This window comes from Artibeus jamaicensis, unplaced genomic scaffold (assembly GCF_021234435.1).
Source record: "Artibeus jamaicensis isolate MK-2021 breed Jamaican fruit bat unplaced genomic scaffold, CSHL_Jam_final scaffold_847, whole genome shotgun sequence".
NCBI classification, from domain to species: domain Eukaryota; kingdom Metazoa; phylum Chordata; class Mammalia; order Chiroptera; family Phyllostomidae; genus Artibeus; species Artibeus jamaicensis.
The window spans coordinates 11,887,275-11,894,189 of NW_026522057.1; the positions used below are offsets into that span (position 1 = coordinate 11,887,275).

General features: G+C 43.1%; 1 non-coding gene across 1 annotated transcript; it reads right to left on the bottom strand.

Moving 5' to 3' along the window:
- Positions 1 to 684: 684 nt before the first annotated feature.
- LOC119052554 (small nucleolar RNA SNORA16B/SNORA16A family) lies at positions 685 to 815 on the bottom strand. Its single transcript, XR_005083150.2, has one exon. It is a non-coding gene; the product is annotated as a small nucleolar RNA SNORA16B/SNORA16A family (small nucleolar RNA).
- Between the last annotated feature and the right edge of the window lie 6,100 nt (positions 816 to 6,915).

Consider the following 6,915-nt stretch of genomic DNA (forward strand, 5'->3'; position numbering starts at 1 on the left):
TTGGCCTGAGGGTGCCCCCATGAAGAGGAGCAATGAGAAATAGGAAGATGGGTGAAGGGCTGGCCTTGAGTCTAGGCTGAGGATCTTGGACTGAATTCCGAAAGCAGGGGGGTGCACGGGAGGTTGAGCAAGTGTGCGTTGTGGTTGGATTGGCAGCCATGCCCTCCAACTCAAAGACATTTGAAATGAATTAAGAGTAGGTTTTCCCTGTAAAAGAGTCAATACACTCAAAATAAAATAAAGTAAAATTATCATTCTTAATTTTGTAGAGTAGCTATCGACTTCTGTGTTAGAATGCAGCTTCTGTAACAAAGACTCTGCCGATGACAGTGGCTTAGAAAGACGGAAGTTTCTTTTCCTCTGCAGACCATCCAAGGCTAGCAAGGCGGCTCCACAATTGTCAGGAGCTGAATTCTTCCAGGATAGAAGGGTATCAGGGCTATGAGCACAGGGGCTGGCTCTCGTCACGAGTCTGCCAATTAGGAGCTGTGCGACCCTGGGCAGCCTCCTTAATTTCTCGTGCTTGAGTTTCATCATCTGTAAAATGAGGATCATTTGGGACCAGTCTGATAGAGAGAGTAATGTTCCCCCAAAGATGTCTATGTCCTAATCCCTAGAAACTGTGAATGTTACTTTATATGGCAGAAAGGACTTTGGAGAAGTGATGAAGTCTTTTTTTAAAAAAACTGTTTTTCCTGAAATGTTGCAGATCAGTGAAGCAAATAGAATGGTGGCTGTCAAGGAAAACTGTCACTCTGGGCTTTTTTGACCGCAGCAGCGATGTGGAAGCAGCTGCGGCTTCAATAAGGGCCGTGAAGAGTCTTGAGATGGGGATAGTAGCCCGTATTTCCCAGGTGGGCCCAATATAATCACGAGCTTCCTTATAAGAAGGAAGCAGGAAGTCAAGTAGCGATAGGATGTGTAAGACAGAAGCAAGAGATTATAGGGTGTGGGGTAGGAATGATGAGCAGAGGAGGCAGGTGGCCACTGGGAGCCAGAAAGGCAAGGACATGATTTCTCCCAAGTCCCCAGAAATAAGCAGCCCGGCCGCCACACTGATTTTAGACTTCTGACCTCCAGAATTATGAAGGAATAAATTTGTGTTGTTTGAAGCCACCAAGTTTGTGGTACTTTATTGCAACAGCAATAGGAAACGGATACACATCCTCAGTAAGTGTCCCCAAAGCACTTAGAAAAGTGCTTGAGCTGCAAGGGAAGCCAGGAAAGAGCTCTCTCTGCGCACATGTGTGTGCGTGCGTGCATAGCTATGTGCCTCAGTGAAATGTAAGGGTTCAGTGACGAAAGGAAGCTGAACAGGTGGTTACTGAACTCACAGGGTCTGGCACAATTTCCTGCTATGAAAGATGAGAAGTTTAGCAAAGGTATCTTCCCTCCAGAATTTGAATAGATACAGGTTTTCCTGCTCTTCTTTCTTGTGCCGTTAATGTAACACACTATCTCTTGACTGCCTACTGTGTAAGATGAGGGCACCTTTTCTCCTCTTGCCCTTCCTCCTCCTCACTCTTCTCAATAAATCATTTCGTTTGCATCTCATTTGTATACATAATTAAAATGCCCTGGTTTTGTGTGTCGTCTATCTCTGAATTTTAAAACTTGAAAATCAATAAAGTGTTTTGAAAAATTATGATTATGTAGTCCTGGCCAGTGTGGCTCTGTGGATTTAACACTGGCCTTCAAAATAAAAGGAAGTGAAAGGTCGCTGGTCGATTCCTGGTTAGGACATGTGCCTGGGTTGTGGGCCAGGTCCCCAGGGGTGTGTGAGAGGCAACCAATCAATGTTTCTCTCTCACATTCATGTTTTTCTCCCTCTCTTTCTTCCTCCCTCTCCTCTCTCTTAAAAGAACTAAAATCTTCAAAAAATGTTTTAAAATTATGATTATGTAAACATTATTCTCTGCAGAGCTAACTAGCATTCTGAGACCCATGGAGAAGGAACTAGATCTTATGGGTTTAAATGCTGCTGTTTATAGGGAAATGTTTCAGGCCTCAAGTTCAAATGAACTTTCCTATTGTCCCTCAAATACTCATACTCATGTTCAATTTTAATTTGCTTCATATTTGCATCATGCCTTTCTTATAACACTTTTTGTTTCACTGGAATTTCTCACTGCTTTTCTCTTTTTGAGAAAAGAAACACATGCCTTTTAAATCAGGTCATTAAAATCCTCCAGCTTCTTAATTACATTATTTGTCGAATGAAGCCCATTTTCTTCTTAAAAAACATTCTTCTCCAAGCCCTCTGACTTCCTGTTCTAATTTTGACTGATGTTTTTATGAGCCCCTGGTATTTCTATTCATTTCACTCCTGGGTTAATTCCACTGGTTCACGAATCTGTTATCTTTCTCTTCCTTGGGGTTTGTGCCTGTTTTGCTGGAGTATATCTTCAAATAGCATTTTTAAACGGAGTGCAGGAGGGAAAGCTTTTTGAGTCTTTGCCTCTTCAGTCTGAAAATGTCTTTAATTTGCCCTCACACTTGCTCATCGAGTGAGGGGCTGGACCAGCAAGCTTTGCTTCCGGGCGTGTGAAAGGGGTGCAGGTAGGTATAGCAGATGCTCCCCCGCCCCCCGTGTCTGCCCTGGGCCAGGATAAGGAGGTGTTTATTCCAAACACCAACACTCCGAGTGGGCATCCTGTCCTTTTGAGGAAGATCACACAATTTCTTTGGGAAGTATTTCCCTCTCATTTTTAATCTCTCCCCCTTTCTATGTCTTCTTGGTGTGTGTGTTTGCTGGGGAAAGTTGAGGGCAGATGCTGGTTTCTTCTTCACTAAATAGGCTTTTATTTGAATGTTTTCCCAACTTTGGTTATTCTCCTGCCACTGTCTTAATTTTTGCCGTATCTTCTTATTACCTCTGTTAACATTTATGTATGGTAATATTTTTCTTTAAATTGACTACCCTAGGCCCTGGCTGGTGTAGCTCAGTGGATTGAACGCAGGCCTGCGAACCAGATGCTCAAGGTTCAATTCCCAGTCAAGACACACACCTGGGTTGCGGGCCGGTTCCCAGCAGGGGACTCATGAGAAGCAACCATACATTGATATTTCTCTCCCTCTCTCCTTCCTTTCCCCTCTAAAGATAAATAAATAAAATCTTTAAAAAAATAAATAAATAAACTGACTAGCCTAGCCTTACACTATATTTGTAAAGTTGCAAGTTTGGTGTTCTATTTATATCTCCAATTGTCCCCAACTATATAGTTGTACTTCCTAATCTATATTAAAATAAACAACTCTTAAGATAGCAGAGTGTTTTTTATTTACCACTACATTTCATCCACAGCAGTGGCGCACGTGCCGTACTTTGGGGAGTACGTCTTTAATTAAATACCATGTTAATTACCTCTCATTAACTGCCTGAGCTTTTTCTGTGCACCTGCCAGTCCGGGCCTCTAAGGGGGTCTCCTTTGAATAGCCCTGCTCCTCCTCGGCCTGATTCTGACATGCTTGGAAATAAAGTAGAAGGCTGATTGGGGAAGACAAAATACCACTTTTATTGTTGATGATGTGAAGGGGTGAAGGGGGAGGCCTTGGCTTAGGGTGAGAGCTGAAGCATCTGCTAAGTGAGCCTCCGTTACGGCCATCACTGACCGCTGGAGAAGATGCTCTGGCTTGTTTCACACACAGTGGCTCCCAGTCAGTCACGACCCCTCCCCCCACTGTGGCAGCATGTGGCTGTGACAACTGACCTCAGGCTCAGGTACACACTCAGGAAGCAGGCAGTTCATGTCTTGCGCAGATTGCTCCAAATAATAGAAAAAGAGGGACAACCACCCCTTGCATTTTCTGTGGCTAGTAGAAGCTTAATACTCAACCTAGCCAAGGGCAGTTTAAGACCAAAAGATCTTAGGTCCATTCTCAACTGTGGATGTAGACTCAAAATCAATAATACCAAATTAAATACAGAAATGTATTTTTTAAATGCATCATGACCAAGTTGGGTTTATGAAGTTGCATTTCATAATGCAAGAATATTTCCACATCAGAAAATTATCATGGCTCAACATTAACAGATTAAAAGACACAAAAATCCAACGGTCATATAAAGCAGATGGAGAACTCTGGCCAGTGTGGCTCACTGGACTGAGAGCTAGCCTGCGAACCAAGGGGTCGCCAGTTTGAGTCCCAGTCAGGGCACATGCCTGGGTTGCAGGCTAGGTCCCCAGTGTGGGGTGTGCGAAACATCAGCACACTGATGTTTCTCTCTCTCTCTAAAAATAAATAAATAAATCTTTTAAAAGAACAGACGGAGAAAAAGCACTTGATAAAATCAAGCAGTTTACAGAAGTTCTTGGCAAACTAGGAATAGGAGGGAACTTTCTCAATGTGATATGTGATAAAGGGTATCTTTCTAAAACCTACCGTAAACATACCGCTTAATGGTAAAAGCTAAAAGCATTTCGTTTAATGTAAGAAACCTAAAAAGTTGCTCACTGTCTCTGGTTCTGTTTAAAGATGTATTAAATTCCCTAGCCTGTGCAATAAGGAAAAAAATGGTATAAACCATTGAAAAGGAAAAAAACAAAACAAACACCCTATATTTGTAGATCATGTGATTGTCTACCTAGAAAATTAAGAGATTCTACAGAAAAACTAGTAAAAGTATTGAGAAGATTCGTATTAAGAGACACATTTTCATGGGGCTGCTGCATTTCTGTATGCCTTGCCTAGACTCTAACTGCCATTTTATATTGAACTTTTTTTTTACGGTCTTTTCAAGGATGTTTGTATGTCAACTATCTTCAGAATATAGAGTGTCTTCTTCTGGAGCAGAAGGCAGATGTGCTTCCTGTCCAGCATGATGAAGGTGGCGTGTCCCTCTGCAGCAAAGGTCAGGCACGCACGGAGGTCCCTCGCCTCAGGGGATGCAGCCAGATGGGAGGAGATGGGCCCTGGGGCTCCAGATTACTGGGGCCCTGGGCCTCATAAATATTAGGGGCAGGCTTGTGGGCACTTCCGCCCATTTGTCCTAATCCCGTCTACTTACCCATCCGCCACAAGTAGGCATCCCCGTCCCCACCTTAGGATTAAGTGTGTGTGGCTTCGTGGTCCCCCAGAGAGGAACCCAAGAGGCTCTGGCCTTAGAAACAGGCTCTGTGCCCTTGGGTGAAGGGAATTCAGGATTCTAGGACCCAGACCATGCTTTAGAAAAGGGAGGGAAGGGTTCAGGGTGGGCACTGACTTCTTAACCCATGGAAGAGGGCCAGGTCCAAGTGAGGTACTATGTGTCAACATGCACAAAGCTCACACATTATATGGAACATAAAAGACAGAAGGAAATGCACCATATAATAACATGAAATGAAGTTTTAAAACAGGCAAAGCAATACTATTAACTGTTCAAGGATACACACAAGAGGAGCAACATTATACAAACCTGCATAGCAAGGACATCCACTTCTGGGAGTACGGTGCACAGGTACTCAGAAAGGCCTGCCACTCCAAAGGAACCAGATGCTGCAGAAAACAAGAACAAACAAAAAGCCATAACTTAAAATTTTTATTGCTGGTTTTCCAGGAAGTGAAATCTCCAAGGAATCGAAATAAAACAAAATTGTGAGCTGATCCCAGATCTAGGAGGAGTGCACATTCTGAGAGGGGGCTTATCCAGCGGTAGACACTCGGCACAGCGATCAGGGGCACCGGTGGGCCTGCAGCAAGTTGGGGGACCTGTGTCTGAGATCCTGACACTGAACAGGGACTGGAAGTCTATTACAGTGGCTCCAGGTCAGTGGCTCTCCCCAGCTACCAGGTACAATGATCACTGAATTTTTTTAAAAAAATTGAAATCATCACCAACAGACCTAAAATGAAACAACTTCTGTACTTCTGAAAAAAGAAAAATGATTGAAGAAGACAAGTCTGAGATGTGAGGATTGTTGAGAAAGGAAAATGATAAACTTGTAGGTAAATAAACAGGGTAGAATACAGCAATCACAACGGCAAATTCGCAGGCTACAAGGACAGACTGAAATGAATGCATGGTGACAGGGAGCAGCCCCTGGAGTTAGATGCTCCAAGGTTCCTGTATGTTTGGAGGGGGGGTTGGGAGACTGAGGTCTGGCCCTGCAGAGACTGCAATGTGAAACCTTCGGGGCAGGCACTCTGAGAAGACAGCCAGTGGGGTGGAGTCAATGACTTCTAAATCGGTGTACAGAAAGTCAGTCCACTTGTAAGAAAAGACAACAAAAAGCAGAGCAAAAGTGGGACAAATAAATAGCAGAAGGTAAAATGGTACAAAAAACCAACTCATTACTAATAACAATAAATTGACAGTACCACACGGTTCCAAGCGAGATAGTCCAAAACACCTCTTTATTATCAGTTGATGTTTCTGATTAAAAAATAAGAAAGATATGGAACATTTGAGCAACACAATTAACAAGCTTCATTCATTAACACAAGGAGAAGCCAACACCCAACACACTCTTCCCAAACATACATGGCACATGGACAAACACTGACCCGACCACGTATTGGGCCATAAGGCAAGTCTTACTGTCGAGAGTCATCGTGTACGTCAGACTCTCTGAGCAAAAAGCAATTCAGAACTGGTGATGGCAAACAATTTGTGCATGTGTGGAAGTTTAATGACACACTTCCAGAAACAACCCAAATATTCATCAATAGTTGAGTGGATAAATAAGCTATGTATTCATACAATGGGATATGACACACCAAAATAAATCACACATAAACAACTATTGTAACAGGCAACAAGATGGGAGAAACTCACACACAGAATGTTGAAAGAGAGAAGTAGGAAAGAGTAAATACTCTAATTTCACTTGCATGAAATTCAAAAGCAGGCAGAATCGGTCTGTGGTGGTAAGAGTCAGAATGGTGGTCAGCTCTGAGGTGGTTATTAATTGGGATACTGAAAACTTCAGTATC